At 44.5% G+C, this 22540-nt stretch overlaps 1 protein-coding gene across 8 annotated transcripts in view; it reads left to right on the top strand.

Moving 5' to 3' along the window:
• Positions 1-22540, top strand: part of ZNF644 (zinc finger protein 644) — a 679952-nt gene that overhangs the window by 93589 nt on the left and 563823 nt on the right. The window lies entirely within an intron of this gene.

The following is a 22540-nucleotide window of genomic DNA, read 5'->3' as shown; positions in this document are numbered from 1 at the left end:
ATATCTAGTGGGCCATGCATCCAATGATAGGCGTGGGCACTTTCTGCAGCTCGATAATATAGTTGAGGCCGCCAGCAGCATACGGACAAATTAAAATATTCCGCGCCACTCTAGGCTGCTTCCCCGCCCATGCAAGTTGAACCATTAACGCCTGTAACTGCCGGAAAAAGTGGGTCGATAAAACCATAGGGATGTGTTAACGCGGGGTTTCTGGTCTCTAGTTACCTTACCAGATCCCTAATCATGTCGACTGAATCGTTGGTACCTGTCATTGAGTAAAAGACAATCTACTACTAGGTTAGTCAATTAGGAACTTAAACCACTCTAAAGAACCACTTACCAATGGGAAAGGTTATAAAGTTTTAATTCAAAGTCAAAAGTATCTGGAGATACAAACATCTCAGAATAAGATTCAAAAGGTATACAGGTATTAGTACAAAAAGATACTCTCTGAATATTCTTAAACGACAAAAGGAAATTATCAAAACTATTTCAAAGAGCATAAGCGTTGCAAGAATCGCTGTGAGTTGCAACTTGAGAGTCATTTACAGAAAAGAAAAATACAGTTAATCTGTCCCTACACTAGACTAAGTGACATCCCTACTTAACAAGATCTTTACCTAAAAAGGTGTCAGCAGTGGTGACTTCCAAAGAAGATCACACACTTCCCTTAGTCTTTGTCTCAAAGTTGAAGTCTTTCAGCTCTCTATCTGCCTACCCATCCGCTCTCTTAGGCTCCTCAGATCATCTGCTCTAACTCCACCCCGGGGTGCTATCCCTAATACAAAATCACATTTCCAATAGGAACGCCCATGTCGACGCCTCTCACGTGGTGCAGTTTTGAGCGGCAAACTCCGTACTGGTGCTCCTCTGGACTCTTCATTAAAGTTGAACTTGCTTCCCAGGCTTCTTCTTCAGCGAGACTGCACCCCCTAAAATTCCTGAAGACTCCTCCAGGCCTGCGCCTGGCTCTCTTGAACAAAGGAACCGTTCATCATGGTACTGATTAGGGCTCCTCGCACCTGCGACAGACACATGTACTGTGGGCCTCAAATTCCAACCTCCACCATATCTCGGACCATAAAACATGTGTAAGAATTCTCAGTCAGTGCCTAGCACAACTTTCCCCTAACGAGCACATTTTAGATCAAAGAGAATGACTTGGTCTTTTCAGGCCTAGTTGATTTACACAAAGCGGGTCTCTGCCTTCTAAAACATTTCTTTTCTTTGGTTTAAACAGTATTTTAACTAACGCGTATTACTATAGTATAATGCAACACATCTATATAAAACACATATTTTAATACTATGCCTAATAATACATTTGCACTCAAATGACATTAGAATCCACGTCACTAAAAGTGTAGCAGCATCTTTCGTTTCCTGTGAAATGCCATGTGGCCTACACATTTTCATGGTTTGCAGAATTACATTTCGTTTTAACTTAGTCATCTAACGTGTGACTCCAACATCATTTTAACTTTTCTACAACCTCTACATTAGTTTTCCACACTTATATATGCATCTATTCTAATTAAAACAAACACTCATATATTTTCTCTATATAAATTGACACTTGTATATTCCACCCTAAGCTAATACTACGTGCTTGTAAATATGGTGTACTTATACATTTTTCAGATTTGTGCTCTCTCAGTCCCCCCTTTGATGACTTTCAGGAGTCATCACCATCCAAACAACATCCCTAAAATGTAGGATCTTTCAGATTGAAGTTGTTGCAATACCCCCTCGTTTCATTGTCTCTAGAGCCTTCAGACTCTTGTATTGAGTATCCTGCATCGCAGTCAGTCTTTTCTCCTGTTCCCTCATGGATCTCTGCAACCTGTTTGCTCTATACCATTGGTACAGTCGCACCAATCCCCACAAAGTGATTACACAAATCACAATTATGATGATGGGTTTCAATATGTACCAAATGATACCCTTTCCTAAATTGGAAAACCAACCTCCAACTTTACCCATTCCTTGACCTACTTTTTCCCATACATTTATCTTTGTCAGATCCTCTATTTCATGATGAATCGCAGTAATGTTTCGTATGTACTTCTCTAGAGGTTTTGAATTGTCTGGAATGTAAGTGCAACATTCCTGGACCTTCAAAGCCTTACAGACTCCGCTCTCCTTGGCTAACAGAACATCTAAAGCAAGTCGGTTCTGAAGAACCATTGCTCTTATCGATTGCATCTCTCCCTCCACCAGCATTAAGGATCTAGCAGTACTGGCAGATAACCTATCTACGACTGTAGCCAATCTTCTAATTTTGATGTCATTCAGTATCAATCCCAAGAGAGGGAATGCAGCACCAAATACATCCCCAACTACCTCTTCAGCACCTAGATCTCTTCTCCCTCTTGTTGGTATTCCTCTCTTTGTCGTTTCTAAATTCTCAACATGGTATATTTTGGGGAAGACAATTGCTAAATAGCATGATCCGTACCAATTATCTGGTAGCTTCACATATGCATTTCCTCCACATACAAAATATACATTTGGAATTGCTTGCATCTCCTTCAAAAAGTCTTTGGAGTAGTACTCCAATTGGAAAGCATGTTCACAACTGACTTGACCTACATACAGATTCTCATAATAGGAGTAACTTCTGTGAATGCACAGTTTCCCCCGTTTCTCCTTGTCTAAAGCAATTGGACCAAAGCTACCCTTTCTTTGATGTATCCTTTCTTCCTTGGTCCAATCTGTTTCCCATTGTCCTGAAGCTTTTAGAATCTTTTGCCTCCTATATCTAGTATCCACCTGCCCTATAAACTTTTTCTCAATTTCTGACACTTGACAAGTCAGATTATTTCTTCGGGCATGTGAAGTATCTAACGTTTTCCATGGAATGAAAAATTTCTGTAACCTGTCTTCGCACTTGTAATAGTCCCACTTATTCAGATGCTTATAATTTGGGACCTCTGGCAATGTCGAGTCAAAATTCGAGAAATAATACTCGAACCCATCTCGTCCATAGAATATGCTCAACAACAAACTACATGTGATTCCATACGTCAATGGAAGATGATGGTATCTGATACCCTCATCCACAGAAGCTGGTATTGCATACAAACGTAGCAATTCTTCGCCTCCATGACATCAATGTATTCGTAGAGCAACTTAGCATAAGCATTTGACCTAAAGTTCCCCTGTGATTCATCAACATGTAATCTTTTGATCTCAGCATCTAGCAAATCCTTTTCTTTCTCAGTGTTTTCTCCCTTTACCCCAGCAACAGTGGTAGGCTTTTGTGTTTATGCTTTCTTTGTTTCTGCTTTTGCCGTTGTTTCGTTCTCATGTCCCACTATATATGATACAGTAACTACTAAAACTATAAGAGAAATCACTACCACTAAAAGTGTGCCTACTATGCATTTTGCCCTGCGGTTCGGGTTGCCAGTCTCCATGATCCCAAACAGTGTAGCTCTGTTTGTCGTTCTCAGCAAAGTCTCTCAACGTCCTCTTTGCTTTGCACAAAGACTCTCTTCATTTGAACCACAATGTCTTTCTTTGAACCACACTTGGAAGCTGACAATTCTCTTCCGCAAGAACAGTCATTAAGTTCTGTAGCAATTGACAACTCTAGCCCTTCTCCATCCACTAAAAGGGAAGTCCCTAATTCTCTCTTCTTCCACTCGGCGCTAGGTTATCTTCCAATCAATATTTACAAAGTTCTTTACAAAGTCTTTTTAGCAATCTGAAACTATGCGTGTTCCCAGAAGTTCCACCACATCCTCATATATGTCCATACGAAGAAGGATTCCTTCAATTATTGGACATTGCTTACAACAACATGGGAATTCGACTGTCTCTAGTATTATTATTCTTATTTCGCTTAGAACAAGAGGACAGACGAAGTTAAGAGTTAGTAGTTTTTCGATCTCCACTCCTGGTACTACCAACTCTACGTCCACCGTTACAAAGGGGTCAGTTCTGATCAGGGTCACTTTCTTCACCCTCCCAGTTTTGCGCCCCTTTGAGGACATCTGCAACGAGGTAGGTCCACTCAGGTGTAGAGTATCTTCTGCTAGGCACTCGTACTCTCCTTGATCTCCTTAGACCCTCCTGCTCTTGGCCCGATACTTCTTCTTCCAGATCCGAATCTTCGGATATAGGAGCAAGAGTTTCTTCTCGAGCTAGCTTCAGGCTCGGCCTCCTTCTTCTTTCAGGCCAAGTAGCTGCCCCACTTCTTGTTCTCCTATTGCTTTCCCTCCTGCTCGGTTCCTGATCACTCTGTTCCTGATCTGTGTCCAAGTCACATTCACAACCGCTCTCTCCTTCTGTTGCAGCTTCGGTTTCGCTACCGCCTTGTCCTTCTTCTTCTGGATCTGCAACGCTCCCAACTTCTTCAGACACCCCCACAGCTTGACTGATCCCCTCTAATGGTTCACCATCTTCAGCTGGATTCTCATCCGTGAGAGGAGCTGTTTCTTCCAAGGGTGCTGGAACTCTTCGGGTGTGGGAAGCGTGTATCCAATTCGGCAGGCCTCCACACTTGACAGCCGTATTCGTGGTCAGTATGACCTGAAAAGGTCCTCTCCAGCGCACGTCTAGGCAGTTTTTCCGGACGTGTTTCTTCACCAGCACCCACTCTCCTGGGCACAGGTCATGACACAACTCTCTTGAAGATGGGACCTCAGCAGCCTGCACCTGGAAGGACACAGAATGAATGGCGTCAGACAGTCCTTTGCAGTAATCCAGGATCAGGTCATCTGTAATGTTTAATAGTGTCGCAGTTGGTACAGAAGGAAGCCTCATTGCCCTCCCCATCAGCACCTCGTGTGGAGAGAGACCTGTCCTCCTGTCAGGTGTGCTGCGCATGCTCATCAACACTAAAGGCAAAGCATCTGGCCAACTCAAGGAAGTTGAAGAACACACTTTGGCAATTCGACACTTTAGTGTTCCATTTATCTGCTCCACAATTCCTGAAGCCTCTGGTCGATAGCTACAGTGCAACTTCTGATCAATGTTCAATGCGGCACAGAGCATCTTCACAATTTCACTGTTAAAATGTGTTCCTCGATCAGATTCCAGAGAGCCTGGCACCCCGTAGCGCGGGATCAATTCTCTAAGTAACAGTTTTGCTACGGTGAGTGTATCGCACCTACGTGTAGGGTATGCCTCGACCCACCTGGAAAATAAGCATACGACCACCAACACGTACCTAAGGCGGTTGACTCTAGGCATTTCAATGAAATCTAATTGCATTCTGTTGAAAGGCCCCCGAGACCTCCCAATGTGACTCATGGTAACTGGTGTTCTTTTCCCTACATTCAGTTGCTGACATGTGACACATCTCCTACAGACTGCTTCTGCTGCAATCCTGAACTTTGGGCAATACCAAGTTTGCCTAAATACTCTCAGCATGGCATCCCTTCCTAAGTGTGTTGGACCATGTATTTGTCGTGCCATTGGATTCACTAATTCCTCCGGTAACACTGCTCTTCCATCTGCTGAAACCCAAAAATCCATTTCACTTCTCACACAACCTGCTACTTCCCAGGACTTTTTCTCTGACTCAGGTGCATTTTCTTGCATTTGTTTCAGATCTTCCCATGTATCTACGGTCTCTAACATCATATTGACTTCTGTTTTTTCTTTTGCCCCGCCTACTTCCACCTCCGTGAAAGTATACCCTTGCTCCGTACAATAGCGGGCAACTTCATCTGCATATCTGTTTCCTTGTGACACAAAATCTGTATTTTTAGTGTGAGCTATACACTCGACCACTGCAATTTCAGCTGGACCTTGCAATGCTTCTAACAGCAGTCGTACAAATTCCCCATTTCTGATTGGCGAACCAGAGGAGGTCATGTAACCCCTCTGAGACCACAATTGCCCGAAATCATGAACTACACCGAAACCATATTGGCTATCGGTATAGATGGTGACTCTCTTTTTGCTACCTGCTATACAGGCACGTGTTAATGCAATGATTTCTGCTACCTGAGCGGAGTGTACTCCTTCCAGGCAAGCGGCTTCCACAACTCCAGTAATGGTGCAAACAGCATAAGCTGCTCTCAACCGACCAGTATCGTCTCTTAAGCATGAGCCATCAACAAAGTAAATTTCATCAGGGTCGATCAATGGCTCATCCACAATATCTGGTCTGGGCTTCGTGCATAGTTCAGTCACATCTAGGCAATCGTGATCTTCACATTCTTCGCCTTCTATATCATTAGGAAGTGGCATCAATGTAGCAGGATTCAAGACCGAGCACCTCTTAAGGGTCACGTTCTCTGCAGCAAGAATAACTTGCTCATAGAGCGTGAGCCTACTATTGGTCAAGTGCTGCGTCTTGGTCCTTGTCATTAACAATTCTACTGAATGCGGTACATACACCACTAATTGATGTCCCATTACTATGTTCTCACACCTCTCAATGCTGACACCTGTTGCAGCAACGGATTTGAGACATCCGGGCAACGCTGCGGCTACCGGATCTAATGTAGCCGAAAAATATGCAACTGGTCTACGGGCATTTCCGTGTACTTGCACCAACACTGATAACGCACATCCTTCTCTTTCACAGCAGTATAATGAGAAAGTCTTCTCATAATCTGGCATTCCCAAAGCCGGAGCACGACACAAATCCTCTCTCAGTTGTAGGAACGCCATTAGGCACTCGTTGTCCCATGGTACCGGATCACTCACCTCCTTGTGCGTCAGTTTCTGTAAAGGTTTTGCTTTCAGTGAAAAGTTAGCTATCCACTGTCGGCAGTAACCAACCATTCCTAAGAACATCCTAACTTCTCTCTGTGTCGTTGGCGCATTCATTTTCATGATGGCCTCTATCCTGTCTGGAGACACCTTGCGCTTCCCCTTCTCTATTCGGTGACCCAGATACTGTACTTCTGTCAGACAGTACTGTAATTTGTTCGGAGATACCTTATGTCCATTCTCAGCTAAATGATTCAGTAAAGCAACGGTGTCTTCCTTACAAGCTTCCTCTGTTTCTGACGCAACAAGTAGGTCGTCTATGTACTGGACCAGAACCGAGTTCTGTGGCAATACCAGACTTTCAAGGTTCTTCTTCAACAGCTGACTAAAGATCGAAGGGCTATCTGTGAACCCTTGTGGGATTCGACACCATGTTAAGGCGCGATCTTCCATTTTAAATGCGAAAAGATACTGACTGTCCTCATCTAATGGGATGGAAAAGAAGGCTTGACAAAGGTCTATCACTGTAAACCACTCAGCTTGGAATGGTATTTGAAACAGTATCACTGATGGATTCGGTACCACTGGACAACATGAAACCACAATGTTGTTAATCTTTCGAAGGTCCTGAACTATTCTGAACTTCCCACTAGGTTTCTGCAAACCCATAATCGGGGAGTTACATGGACTACCCACGATTTCTTTCAGTATTCCCTGTTGAATCATTGAATCAATCACAGGTTTTATTCCTGCAATTGTTTCCTGAGACAGTTTATACTGAGGCGTTCTTGGATATTCAGCGTTTGGTTTTATCATGATCTTCACTGGTTCCACCCCTTTGATCAGTCCTATCTCTTCCCCAGTAAAATCCCATACTTCAGCTGAGACAGCATCTCTTAGGTCACAAGGAAGGTCTTCCACAGTCAGAGTAGGATACAGTTCTATACATGTTCTCTCATTGGCAATCTTAAAGGTAGCATCATCATCTGCGGTCTGTACCTCCACACCCTGAGGTGTGCAGTAAATGGTGCAATTCAATTTGCACAACAAGTCCCTCCCTAACAGACATACAGGACTAGAATCACATACCACAAACTGATGTTCATTTGTGTAATTCCCTATTTTCACTGACACTGGTTCTGTCAAAGGACTAGTCATTCTTCTATTTGCGACTCCAACCACCTGAATTGTTTCCCCCGACATTGGTAGGTCAGGAACCACTGCTGATCTCAGAGTTGATCTAGTAGCTCCTGTATCCACCAAGAATGTCATCGGGCACCCTGCTACCTCTGCCTCAACAAATGGCCCTCTCTGATCTACTTCTAGAACTGCCCCGAGGGTACAGTCCTCTTCTCTGTTCACACGTTGACCGGTCATTGGGTCAATGTAATAACATTTTTCTTCTTCAATAAAAAGAGGCATTTGTTTATAGACTTTTCCCCCTGTCGCGATCTTTGGTGGCTGTGGAAACTGAGCTCGTGGAGCCGAAGTCCCCCCTTTGACCACCTTGCTTCCTGGGACTGTCGCCCTTTGAACTGGAACCTCCTGAACTTCCTGTTCTAATTCTAGTTTTCCACTTTCAGGGTTAAAGGGACACTCGCGTCTCCAATGTCCCACCTGGTGACACTGGTGGCACTTTGTCGTTTTCTTTAAAGTGGCAAAATCTATTCTAGGTCTCTGACTTTCTTCACTATCCTTGTTCTGACCATTCGACTTCCGTCCCATTGTCCCCGTTCCCTGTTTCTGCTGTCCGCCCTTTCCGGCTGACTGCATCTGCACCACCATCAGCTTTTCCTTCATTTTCTTTGCCTTGGAATCTATCTCATCGCTACAGTATCTGGCATACCTTAAAATTTCATCTAGTGGTTTGTTTTGCCAACAAATTAAATGTTGCTGAATCATCAAACAAATATCAGGTCTCAACCCCAAAACAAACTTTGACACAAACTGTCCTATATCTTTGGGATCCATTACATCGAGTCCACTGTATTGTTTGAATGTTTTCAACAATCTTTCATAGAACTCATGAACTGTCTCCTTTGGTTCTTGTCTTGTTCGGTCTATTTTTACCCAATCTATGTCCTGAGGTGGTACCTTATCTTTCAGCCAAGCTATTACTCTTTCATACTTTTGCATGACAATTTCAGACGGTCCATTTGTCTGAGCATCCCTCACTGGTTCAGTAGTTGCCCATTCAACACTAGTCTTGCACGATGTCCACAAGTCAGATGGGACCACAATGTCAAACAAAGTGTTCAAATCAATCCACAATACTTTCGAGATCTTTACGAACCTTTCTACCTGCTTATACCACTCTACTGGATTGTCCCTTAACTTTCGGAAATGAGTTGGTAAATGCAGCAAAATCTCCTCTACTCCAGGGTACATGTACATAATTCCCATTCGATATTTCTCTCAAAGGGAATGCCTCCATCTGCATTACCCTTCCTTCCGGAGACATCACACTTGTGCTCCTTCTGACAGTACCCCTTTTGGACCATCTCTCTTCCCATTTGTCCAGATCTCTCCACACTCTTATTCCTGCTATCAACTCCCTAATGTGTGTTTTTAATCCTGTAGTTCTCTTCTCATCTAAGTCTTGATCTGAATACTGCAACCTATGGTTACTCTGTAATGTCCTCGTTTTGGACAAGTCTACCATGTACTTGTCTGCCAGTCCAGACAGTTTCTCATGAATTGCCCTTGCCTTTCGGGTAACATCCTTTGCTATGAACAGTAACTCATCCTGTTAATACAAGTCAATCCTTTCTAAGGGCAACGTCTCATCCAGGTCAGATTTTAAGCTAGTGACATCGAGTCTTTTGGCCTTTATTGCAGCTCTCAGTATACTAGTTCTAGGGGGTCCATTCACATCTCTCCCATCCCAGCTCCGAGTCCTACGTCTAGGCTCAGGCGAGTTATGGGGAGTCCTCCCTTGTTCCCATCTCTCCAGGTCCCATGCAGTTCCATCCTCTCTGGGTGTATGGTGAAACACTTTCCCATTTCTCGTAGTCCCACCAGTCCCATCCTGCATGATTTCCCTAGATGCATGGTAAGACATTCCATTTATCCCCCTGTCCTCGTCATTTGCCGGTGGTCCCTGATCTCTCGACCCATGGCAAGATCCTTCACTGTTCCCCATGCTCCCGCGACTCCAGTGCTGTATACTCTCATTAGGTGCATGGTGCGTACATCTAAACCTCTCTCTGTATTCTTGAGTCCGCTGATCTCCCTCGCTTTGGATAAGACGAGGTGTCTCTCCACATCTTGTACTCCTCTCCCTGCTCTCTTGCTCATTCCCACCGTCAGTATGACGTATAGCCCCTCTACTCTCCGGCCTGTTACCTTCACACTCTTGACTACTTGCACTAGCCCCGCAGTGAGACAATGTTCCGTTGCCTCGGCTTCCCCATTCTGCTTCTGTTCTAGGTCTGCTGGTTGGTGCTTCTGTGGACCCCTCCCATTCTCTCAAATCGACCCTCAGCTCCTTAAAGGATTTCGGACGTGGTCCCCTTAGGTCCATCGGTCCTCTTTGACCCCCCTGCTCTGTTGCGGGACTCACTGTCGGTTCGAATGGGGTGTTCCACGTTACCGGTCCTGGCAATTGCTTCCAGGCATTTGTCGTGTTATTCCTCCTTTCCATCTCAGCAACGGGAAAGGAGCGTCACCAGATGCAATCTCCTCAACGTTCGCGCCGTTCCCCCCACAAATAGGTCCCCCATAGTGTGAATGTTCAATAGATGCATCGCCGATATCACTCTTTTCCCTACACGGGGTCAGCCAGGCGCACCATTCCATTGCCGCCTTCGGGGCATACATCAGGGTGCACGCCTGGATATCCATCATGTGGTGCCAAGCGTGCGTGACCGAGTTCAGTGAGTCCAGAATCCCCGTACGACGGTCCCGAGGTTTCGATAGCAGTGCAGGTAACGGGGTCGGATGTGCGACAATCGTTTCGATGCGCATGTGGTAGATATCTAGTGGGCCATGCATCCAATGATAGGCGTGGGCACTTTCTGCAGCTCGATAATATAGTTGAGGCCGCCAGCAGCATACGGACAAATTAAAATATTCCGCGCCACTCTAGGCTGCTTCCCCGCCCATGCAAGTTGAACCATTAACGCCTGTAACTGCCGGAAAAAGTGGGTCGATAAAACCATAGGGATGTGTTAACGCGGGGTTTCTGGTCTCTAGTTACGTTACCAGATCCCTAATCATGTCGACTGAATCGTTGGTACCTGTCATTGAGTAAAAGACAATCTACTACTAGGTTAGTCAATTAGGAACTTAAACCACTCTAAAGAACCACTTACCAATGGGAAAGGTTATAAAGTTTTAATTCAAAGTCAAAAGTATCTGGAGATACAAACATCTCAGAATAAGATTCAAAAGGTATACAGGTATTAGTACAAAAAGATACTCTCTGAATATTCTTAAACGACAAAAAGAAATTATCAAAACTATTTCAAAGAGCATAAGCGTTGCAAGAATCGCTGTGAGTTGCAACTTGAGAGTCATTTACAGAAAAGAAAAATACAGTTAATCTGTCCCTACACTAGACTAAGTGACATCCCTACTTAACAAGATCTTTACCTAAAAAGGTGTCAGCAGTGGTGACTTCCAAAGAAGATCACACACTTCCCTTAGTCTTTGTCTCAAAGTTGAAGTCTTTCAGCTCTCTATCTGCCTACCCATCCGCTCTCTTAGGCTCCTCAGATCATCTGCTCTAACTCCACCCCGGGGTGCTATCCCTAATACAAAATCACATTTCCAATAGGAACGCCCATGTCGACGCCTCTCACGTGGTGCAGTTTTGAGCGGCAAACTCCGTACTGGTGCTCCTCTGGACTCTTCATTAAAGTTGACCTTGCTTCCCAGGCTTCTTCTTCAGCGAGACCGCACCCCCTAAAATTCCTGAAGACTCCTCCAGGCCTGCGCCTGGCTCTCTTGAACAAAGGAACCGTTCATCATGGTACTGATTAGGGCTCCTCGCACCTGCGACAGACACATGTACTGTGGGCCTCAAATTCCAACCTCCACCATATCTCGGACCATAAAACATGTGTAAGAATTCTCAGTCAGTGCCTAGCACAACTTTCCCCTAACGAGCACATTTTAGATCAAAGAGAATGACTTGGTCTTTTCAGGCCTAGTTGATTTACACAAAGCGGGTCTCTGCCTTCTAAAACATTTCTTTTCTTTGGTTTAAACAGTATTTTAACTAACACGTATTACTATAGTATAATGCAACACATCTATATAAAACACATATTTTAATACTATGCCTAATAATACATTTGCACTCAAATGACATTAGAATCCACGTCACTAAAAGTGTAGCAGCATCTTTCGTTTCCTGTGAAATGCCATGTGGCCTACACATTTTCATGGTTTGCAGAATTACATTTCGTTTTCACTTAGTCATCTAACGTGTGACTCCAACATCATTTTAACTTTTCTACAACCTCTACATTAGTTTTCCACACTTATATATGCATCTATTCTAATTAAAACAAACACTCATATATTTTCTCTATATAAATTGACACTTGTATATTCCACCCTAAGCTAATACTACGTGCTTGTAAATATGGTGTACTTATACATTTTTCAGATTTGTGCTCTCTCAGTCCCCCCTTTGATGACTTTCAGGAGTCATCACCATCCAAACAACATCCCTAAAATGTAGGATCTTTCAGATTGAAGTTGTTGCAATACCCCCTCGTTTCATTGTCTCTAGAGCCTTCAGACTCTTGTATTGAGTATCCTGCATCGCAGTCAGTCTTTTCTCCTGTTCCCTCATGGATCTCTGCAACCTGTTTGCTCTATACCATTGGTACAGTCGCACCAATCCCCACAAAGTGATTACACAAATCACAATTATGATGATGGGTTTCAATATGTACCAAATGATACCCTTTCCTAAATTGGAAAACCAACCTCCAACTTTACCCATTCCTTGACCTACTTTTTCCCATACATTTATCTTTGTCAGATCCTCTATTTCATGATGAATCGCAGTAATGTTTCGTATGTACTTCTCTAGAGGTTTTGAATTGTCTGGAATGTAAGTGCAACATTCCTGGACCTTCAAAGCCTTACAGACTCCGCCCTCCTTGGCTAACAGAACATCTAAAGCAAGTCGGTTCTGAAGAACCATTGCTCTTATCGATTGCATCTCTCCCTCCACCAGCATTAAGGATCTAGCAGTACTGGCAGATAACCTATCTACGACTGTAGCCAATCTTCTAATTTTGATGTCATTCAGTATCAATCCCAAGAGAGGGAATGCAGCACCAAATACATCCCCAACTACCTCTTCAGCACCTAGATCTCTTCTCCCTCTTGTTGGTATTCCTCTCTTTGTCGTTTCTAAATTCTCAACATGGTATATTTTGGGGAAGACAATTGCTAAATAGCATGATCCGTACCAATTATCTGGTAGCTTCACATATGCATTTCCTCTACATACAAAATATACATTTGGAATTGCTTGCATCTCCTTCAAAATGTCTTTGGAGTAGTACTCCAATTGGAAAGCATGTTCACAACTGACTTGACCTACATACAGATTCTCATAATAGGAGTAACTTCTGTGAATGCACAGTTTCCCCCGTTTCTCCTTGTCTAAAGCAATTGGACCAAAGCTACCCTTTCTTTGATGTATCCTTTCTTCCTTGGTCCAATCTGTTTCCCATTGTCCTGAAGCTTTTAGAATCTTTTGCCTCCTATATCTAGTATCCACCTGCCCTATAAACTTTTTCTCAATTTCTGACACTTGACAAGTCAGATTATTTCTTCGGGCATGTGAAGTATCTAACGTTTTCCATGGAATGAAAAATTTCTGTAACCTGTCTTCGCACTTGTAATAGTCCCACTTATTCAGATGCTTATAATTTGGGACCTCTGGCAATGTCGAGTCAAAATTCGAGAAATAATACTCGAACCCATCTCGTCCATAGAATATGCTCAACAACAAACTACATGTGATTCCATACGTCAATGGAAGATGATGGTATCTGATACCCTCATCCACAGAAGCTGGTATTGCATACAAACGTAGCAATTCTTCGCCTCCATGACATCAATGTATTCGTAGAGCAACTTAGCATAAGCATTTGACCTAAAGTTCCCCTGTGATTCATCAACATGTAATCTTTTGATCTCAGCATCTAGCAAATCCTTTTCTTTCTCAGTGTTTTCTCCCTTTACCCCAGCAACAGTGGTAGGCTTTTGTGTTGATGCTTTCTTTGTTTCTGCTTTTGCCGTTGTTTCGTTCTCATGCCCCACTATATATGATACAGTAACTACTAAAACTATAAGAGAAATCACTACCACTAAAAGTGTGCCTACTATGCATTTTGCCCTGCGGTTCGGGTTGCCAGTCTCCATGATCCCAAACAGTGTAGCTCTGTTTGTCGTTCTCAGCAAAGTCTCTCAACGTCCTCTTTGCTTTGCACAAAGACTCTCTTCATTTGAACCACAATGTCTTTCTTTGAACCACACTTGGAAGCTGACAATTCTCTTCCGCAAGAACAGTCATTAAGTTCTGTAGCAATTGACAACTCTAGCCCTTCTCCATCCACTAAAAGGGAAGTCCCTAATTCTCTCTTCTTCCACTCGGCGCTAGGTTATCTTCCAATCAATATTTACAAAGTTCTTTACAAAGTCTTTTTAGCAATCTGAAACTATGCGTGTTCCCAGAAGTTCCACCACATCCTCATATATGTCCATACGAAGAAGGATTCCTTCAATTATTGGACATTGCTTACAACAACATGGGAATTCGACTTTCTCTAGTATTATTATTCTTATTTCGCTTAGAACAAGAGGACAGACGAAGTTAAGAGTTAGTAGTTTTTCGATCTCCACTCCTGGTACTACCAACTCTAGGTCCACCGTTACAAAGGGGTCAGTTCTGATCAGGGTCACTTTCTTCACCCTCCCAGTTTTGCGCCCCTTTGAGGACATCTGCAACGAGGTAGGTCCACTCAGGTGTAGAGTATCTTCTGCTAGGCACTCGTACTCTCCTTGATCTCCTTAGACCCTCCTGCTCTTGGCCCGATACTTCTTCTTCCAGATCCGAATCTTCGGATATAGGAGCAAGAGTTTCTTCTCGAGCTAGCTTCAGGCTCGGCCTCCTTCTTCTTTCAGGCCAAGTAGCTGCCCCACTTCTTGTTCTCCTATTGCTTTCCCTCCTGCTCGGTTCCTGATCACTCTGTTCCTGATCTGTGTCCAAGTCACATTCACAACAGCTCTCTCCTTCTGTTGCAGCTTCGGTTTCGCTACCGCCTTGTCCTTCTTCTTCTGGATCTGCAACGCTCCCAACTTCTTCAGACACCCCCACAGCTTGACTGATCCCCTCTAATGGTTCACCATCTTCAGCTGGATTCTCATCCGTGAGAGGAGCTGTTTCTTCCAAGGGTGCTGGAACTCTTCGGGTGTGGGAAGCGTGTATCCAATTCGGCAGGCCTCCACACTTGACAGCCGTATTCGTGGTCAGTATGACCTGAAAAGGTCCTCTCCAGTGCACGTCTAGGCAGTTTTTCCGGACGTGTTTCTTCACCAGCACCCACTCTCCTGGGCACAGGTCATGACGCAACTCTCTTGAAGATGGGACCTCAGCAGCCTGCACCTGGAAGGACACAGAATGAATGGCGTCAGACAGTCCTTTGCAGTAATCTAGGATCAGGTCATCTGTAATGTTTAATAGTGTCGCAGTTGGTACAGAAGGAAGCCTCATTGCCCTCCCCATCAGCACCTCGTGTGGAGAGAGACCTGTCCTCCTGTCAGGTGTGCTGCGCATGCTCATCAACACTAAAGGCAAAGCATCTGGCCAACTCAAGGAAGTTGAAGAACACACTTTGGCAATTCGACACTTTAGTGTTCCATTTATCTGCTCCACAATTCCTGAAGCCTCTGGTCGATAGCTACAGTGCAACTTCTGATCAATGTTCAATGCGGCACAGAGCATCTTCACAATTTCACTGTTAAAATGTGTTCCTCGATCAGATTCCAGAGAGCCTGGCACCCCGTAGCGCGGGATCAATTCTCTAAGTAACAGTTTTGCTACGGTGAGTGTATCGCACCTACGTGTAGGGTATGCCTCGACCCACCTGGAAAATAAGCATACGACCACCAACACGTACCTAAGGCGGTTGACTCTAGGCATTTCAATGAAATCTAATTGCATTCTGTTGAAAGGCCCCCCAGACCTCCCAATGTGACTCATGGTAACTGGTGTTCTTTTCCCTACATTCAGTTGCTGACATGTGACACATCTCCTACAGACTGCTTCTGCTGCAATCCTAAACTTTGGGCAATACCAAGTTTGCCTAAATACTCTCAGCATGGCATTCCTTCCTAAGTGTGTTGGACCATGTATTTGTCGTGCCATTGGATTCACTAATTCCTCAGGTAACACTGCTCTTCCATCTGCTGAAACCCAAAAATCCATTTCACTTCTCACACAACCTGCTACTTCCCAGGACTTTTTCTCTGACTCAGGTGCATTTTCTTGCATTTGTTTCAGATCTTCCCATGTATCTACGGTCTCTAACATCATATTGACTTCTGTTTTTTCTTTTGCCCCGCCTACTTCCACCTCCGTGAAAGTATACCCTTGCTCCGTACAATAGCGGGCAACTTCATCTGCATATCTGTTTCCTTGTGACACAAAATCTGTATTTTTAGTGTGAGCTATACACTTGACCACTGCAATTTCAGCTGGACCTTGCAATGCTTCTAACAGCAGTCGTACAAATTCCCCATTTCTGATTGGCGAACCAGAGGAGGTCATGTAACCCCTCTGAGACCACAATTGCCCGAAATCATGAACTACACCGAAACCATATTGGCTATCGGTATAGATGGTGACTCTCTTTTTGCTACCTGCTATACAGGCACGTGTTAATGCAATGATTTCTGCTACCTGAGCGGAGTGTACTCCTTCCAGGCAAGCGGCTTCCACAACTCCAGTAATGGTGCAAACAGCATAAGCTGCTCTCAACCGACCAGTATCGTCTCTTAAGCATGAGCCATCAACAAAGTAAATTTCATCAGGGTCGATCAATGGCTCATCCACAATATCTGGTCTGGGCTTCGTGCATAGTTCAGTCACATCTAGGCAATCGTGATCTTCACATTCTTCGCCTTCTATATCATTAGGAAGTGGCATCAATGTAGCAGGATTCAAGACCGAGCACCTCTTAAGGGTCACGTTCTCTGCAGCAAGAATAACTTGCTCATAGCGCGTGAGCCTACTATTGGTCAAGTGCTGCGTCTTGGTCCTTGTCATGAACAATTCTACTGAATGCGGTACATACACCACTAATTGATGTCCCATTACTATGTTCTCACACCTCTCAATGCTGACACCTGTTGCAGCAACGGATTTGAGACATCCGGGCAACGCTGCGGCTACCGGATCTAATGTAGCCGAAAAATATGCAACTGGTCTACGGGCATTTCCGTGCACTTGCACCAACACTGATAACGCACATCCTTCTCTTTCACAGCAGTATAATGAGAAAGTCTTCTCATAATCTGGCATTCCCAAAGCCGGAGCACGACACAAATCCTCTCTCAGTTGTAGGAACGCCATTAGGCACTCGTTGTCCCATGGTACCGGATCACTCACCTCCTTGTGCGTCAGTTTCTGTAAAGGTTTTGCTTTCAGTGAAAAGTTAGCTATCCACTGTCGGCAGTAACCAACCATTCCTAAGAACATCCTAACTTCTCTCTGTGTCGTTGGCGCATTCATTTTCATGATGGCCTCTATCCTGTCTGGAGACACCTTGCGCTTCCCCTTCTCTATTCGGTGACCCAGATACTGTACTTCTGTCAGACAGTACTGTAATTTGTTCGGAGATACCTTATGTCCATTCTCAGCTAAATGATTCAGTAAAGCAACGGTGTCTTCCTTACAAGCTTCCTCTGTTTCTGACGCAACAAGTAGGTCGTCTATGTACTGGACCAGAACCGAGTTCTGTGGCAATACCAGACTTTCAAGGTTCTTCTTCAACAGCTGACTAAAGATCGAAGGGCTATCTGTGAACCCTTGTGGGATTCGACACCATGTTAAGGCGCGATCTTCCATTTTAAATGCGAAAAGATACTGACTGTCCTCATCTAATGGGATGGAAAAGAAGGCTTGACAAAGGTCTATCACTGTAAACCACTCAGCTTGGAATGGTATTTGAAACAGTATCACTGATGGATTCGGTACCACTGGACAACATGAAACCACAATGTTGTTAATCTTTCGAAGGTCCTGAACTATTCTGAACTTCCCACTAGGTTTCTGCAAACCCATAATCGGGGAGTTACATGGACTACCCACGATTTCTTTCAGTATTCCCTGTTGAATCATTGAATCAATCACAGGTTTTATTCCTGCAATTGTTTCCTGAGACAGTTTATACTGAGGCGTTCTTGGATATTCAGCGTTTGGTTTTATCATGATCTTCACTGGTTCCACCCCTTTGATCAGTCCTATCTCTTCCCCAGTAAAATCCCATACTTCAGCTGAGACAGCATCTCTTAGGTCACAAGGAAGGTCTTCCACAGTCAGAGTAGGATACAGTTCTATACATGTTCTCTCATTGGCAATCTTAAAGGTAGCATCATCATCTGCGGTCTGTACCTCCACACCCTGAGGTGTGCAGTAAATGGTGCAATTCAATTTGCACAACAAGTCCCTCCCTAACAGACATACAGGACTAGAATCACATACCACAAACTGATGTTCATTTGTGTAATTCCCTATTTTCACTGACACTGGTTCTGTCAAAGGACTAGTCATTCTTCTATTTGCGACTCCAACCACCTGAATTGTTTCCCCCGACATTGGTAGGTCAGGAACCACTGCTGATCTCAGAGTTGATCTAGTAGCTCCTGTATCCACCAAGAATGTCATCGGGCACCCTGCTACCTCTGCCTCAACAAATGGCCCTCTCTGATCTACTTCTAGAACTGCCCCGAGGGTACAGTCCTCTTCTCTGTTCACACGTTGACCGGTCATTGGGTCAATGTAATAACATTTTTCTTCTTCAATAAAAAGAGGCATTTGTTTATAGACTTTTCCCCCTGTCGCGATCTTTGGTGGCTGTGGAAACTGAGCTCGTGGAGCCGAAGTCCCCCCTTTGACCACCTTGCTTCCTGGGACTGTCGCCCTTTGAACTGGAACCTCCTGAACTTCCTGTTCTAATTCTAGTTTTCCACTTTCAGGGTTAAAGGGACACTCGCGTCTCCAATGTCCCACCTGGTGACACTGGTGGCACTTTGTCGTTTTCTTTAAAGTGGCAAAATCTATTCTAGGTCTCTGACTTTCTTCACTATCCTTGTTCTGACCATTCGACTTCCGTCCCATTGTCCCCGTTCCCTGTTTCTGCTGTCCGCCCTTTCCGGCTGACTGCATCTGCACCACCATCAGCTTTTCCTTCATTTTCTTTGCCTTGGAATCTATCTCATCGCTACAGTATCTGGCATACCTTAAAATTTCATCTAGTGGTTTGTTTTGCCAACAAATTAAATGTTGCTGAATCATCAAACAAATATCAGGTCTCAACCCCAAAACAAACTTTGACACAAACTGTCCTATATCTTTGGGATCCATTACATCGAGTCCACTGTATTGTTTGAATGTTTTCAACAATCTTTCATAGAACTCATGAACTGTCTCCTTTGGTTCTTGTCTTGTTCGGTCTATTTTTACCCAATCTATGTCCTGAGGTGGTACCTTATCTTTCAGCCAAGCTATTACTCTTTCATACTTTTGCATGACAATTTCAGACGGTCCATTTGTCTGAGCATCCCTCACTGGTTCAGTAGTTGCCCATTCAACACTAGTCTTGCACGATGTCCACAAGTCAGATGGGACCACAATGTCAAACAAAGTGTTCAAATCAATCCACAATACTTTCGAGATCTTTACGAACCTTTCTACCTGCTTATACCACTCTACTGGATTGTCCCTTAACTTTCGGAAATGAGTTGGTAAATGCAGCAAAATCTCCTCTACTCCAGGGTACATGTACATAATTCCCATTCGATATTTCTCTCAAAGGGAATGCCTCCATCTGCATTACCCTTCCTTCCGGAGACATCACACTTGTGCTCCTTCTGACAGTACCCCTTTTGGACCATCTCTCTTCCCATTTGTCCAGATCTCTCCACACTCTTATTCCTGCTATCAACTCCCTAATGTGTGTTTTTAATCCTGTAGTTCTCTTCTCATCTAAGTCTTGATCTGAATACTGCAACCTATGGTTACTCTGTAATGTCCTCGTTTTGGACAAGTCTACCATGTACTTGTCTGCCAGTCCAGACAGTTTCTCATGAATTGCCCTTGCCTTTCGGGTAACATCCTTTGCTATGAACAGTAACTCATCCTGTTAATACAAGTCAATCCTTTCTAAGGGCAACGTCTCATCCAGGTCAGATTTTAAGCTAGTGACATCGAGTCTTTTGGCCTTTATTGCAGCTCTCAGTATACTAGTTCTAGGGGGTCCATTCACATCTCTCCCATCCCAGCTCCGAGTCCTACGTCTAGGCTCAGGCGAGTTATGGGGAGTCCTCCCTTGTTCCCATCTCTCCAGGTCCCATGCAGTTCCATCCTCTCTGGGTGTATGGTGAAACACTTTCCCATTTCTCGTAGTCCCACCAGTCCCATCCTGCATGATTTCCCTAGATGCATGGTAAGACATTCCATTTATCCCCCTGTCCTCGTCATTTGCCGGTGGTCCCTGATCTCTCGACCCATGGCAAGATCCTTCACTGTTCCCCATGCTCCCGCGACTCCAGTGCTGTATACTCTCATTAGGTGCATGGTGCGTACATCTAAACCTCTCTCTGTATTCTTGAGTCCGCTGATCTCCCTCGCTTTGGATAAGACGAGGTGTCTCTCCACATCTTGTACTCCTCTCCCTGCTCTCTTGCTCATTCCCACCGTCAGTATGACGTATAGCCCCTCTACTCTCCGGCCTGTTACCTTCACACTCTTGACTACTTGCACTAGCCCCGCAGTGAGACAATGTTCCGTTGCCTCGGCTTCCCCATTCTGCTTCTGTTCTAGGTCTGCTGGTTGGTGCTTCTGTGGACCCCTCCCATTCTCTCAAATCGACCCTCAGCTCCTTAAAGGATTTCGGACGTGGTCCCCTTAGGTCCATCGGTCCTCTTTGACCCCCCTGCTCTGTTGCGGGACTCACTGTCGGTTCGAATGGGGTGTTCCACGTTACCGGTCCTGGCAATTGCTTCCAGGCATTTGTCGTGTTATTCCTCCTTTCCATCTCAGCAACGGGAAAGGAGCGTCACCAGATGCAATCTCCTCAACGTTCGCGCCGTTCCCCCCACAAATAGGTCCCCCATAGTGTGAATGTTCAATAGATGCATCGCCGATATCACTCTTTTCCCTACACGGGGTCAGCCAGGCGCACCATTCCATTGCCGCCTTCGGGGCATACATCAGGGTGCACGCCTGGATATCCATCATGTGGTGCCAAGCGTGCGTGACCGAGTTCAGTGAGTCCAGAATCCCCGTACGACGGTCCCGAGGTTTCGATAGCAGTGCAGGTAACGGGGTCGGATGTGCGACAATCGTTTCGATGCGCATGTGGTAGATATCTAGTGGGCCATGCATCCAATGATAGGCGTGGGCACTTTCTGCAGCTCGATAATATAGTTGAGGCCGCCAGCAGCATACGGACAAATTAAAATATTCCGCGCCACTCTAGGCTGCTTCCCCGCCCATGCAAGTTGAACCATTAACGCCTGTAACTGCCGGAAAAAGTGGGTCGATAAAACCATAGGGATGTGTTAACGCGGGGTTTCTGGTCTCTAGTTACGTTACCAGATCCCTAATCATGTCGACTGAATCGTTGGTACCTGTCATTGAGTAAAAGACAATCTACTACTAGGTTAGTCAATTAGGAACTTAAACCACTCTAAAGAACCACTTACCAATGGGAAAGGTTATAAAGTTTTAATTCAAAGTCAAAAGTATCTGGAGATACAAACATCTCAGAATAAGATTCAAAAGGTATACAGGTATTAGTACAAAAAGATACTCTCTGAATATTCTTAAACGACAAAAAGAAATTATCAAAACTATTTCAAAGAGCATAAGCGTTGCAAGAATCGCTGTGAGTTGCAACTTGAGAGTCATTTACAGAAAAGAAAAATACAGTTAATCTGTCCCTACACTAGACTAAGTGACATCCCTACTTAACAAGATCTTTACCTAAAAAGGTGTCAGCAGTGGTGACTTCCAAAGAAGATCACACACTTCCCTTAGTCTTTGTCTCAAAGTTGAAGTCTTTCAGCTCTCTATCTGCCTACCCATCCGCTCTCTTAGGCTCCTCAGATCATCTGCTCTAACTCCACCCCGGGGTGCTATCCCTAATACAAAATCACATTTCCAATAGGAACGCCCATGTCGACGCCTCTCACGTGGTGCAGTTTTGAGCGGCAAACTCCGTACTGGTGCTCCTCTGGACTCTTCATTAAAGTTGACCTTGCTTCCCAGGCTTCTTCTTCAGCGAGACCGCACCCCCTAAAATTCCTGAAGACTCCTCCAGGCCTGCGCCTGGCTCTCTTGAACAAAGGAACCGTTCATCATGGTACTGATTAGGGCTCCTCGCACCTGCGACAGACACATGTACTGTGGGCCTCAAATTCCAACCTCCACCATATCTCGGACCATAAAACATGTGTAAGAATTCTCAGTCAGTGCCTAGCACAACTTTCCCCTAACGAGCACATTTTAGATCAAAGAGAATGACTTGGTCTTTTCAGGCCTAGTTGATTTACACAAAGCGGGTCTCTGCCTTCTAAAACATTTCTTTTCTTTGGTTTAAACAGTATTTTAACT

This window comes from Lissotriton helveticus, chromosome 1_1, assembly GCF_964261635.1.
Source record: "Lissotriton helveticus chromosome 1_1, aLisHel1.1, whole genome shotgun sequence".
NCBI classification, from domain to species: domain Eukaryota; kingdom Metazoa; phylum Chordata; class Amphibia; order Caudata; family Salamandridae; genus Lissotriton; species Lissotriton helveticus.
Note: the sequence above shows the minus strand (reverse complement) of the source record. Positions and strands in the feature narration are given on the sequence as shown.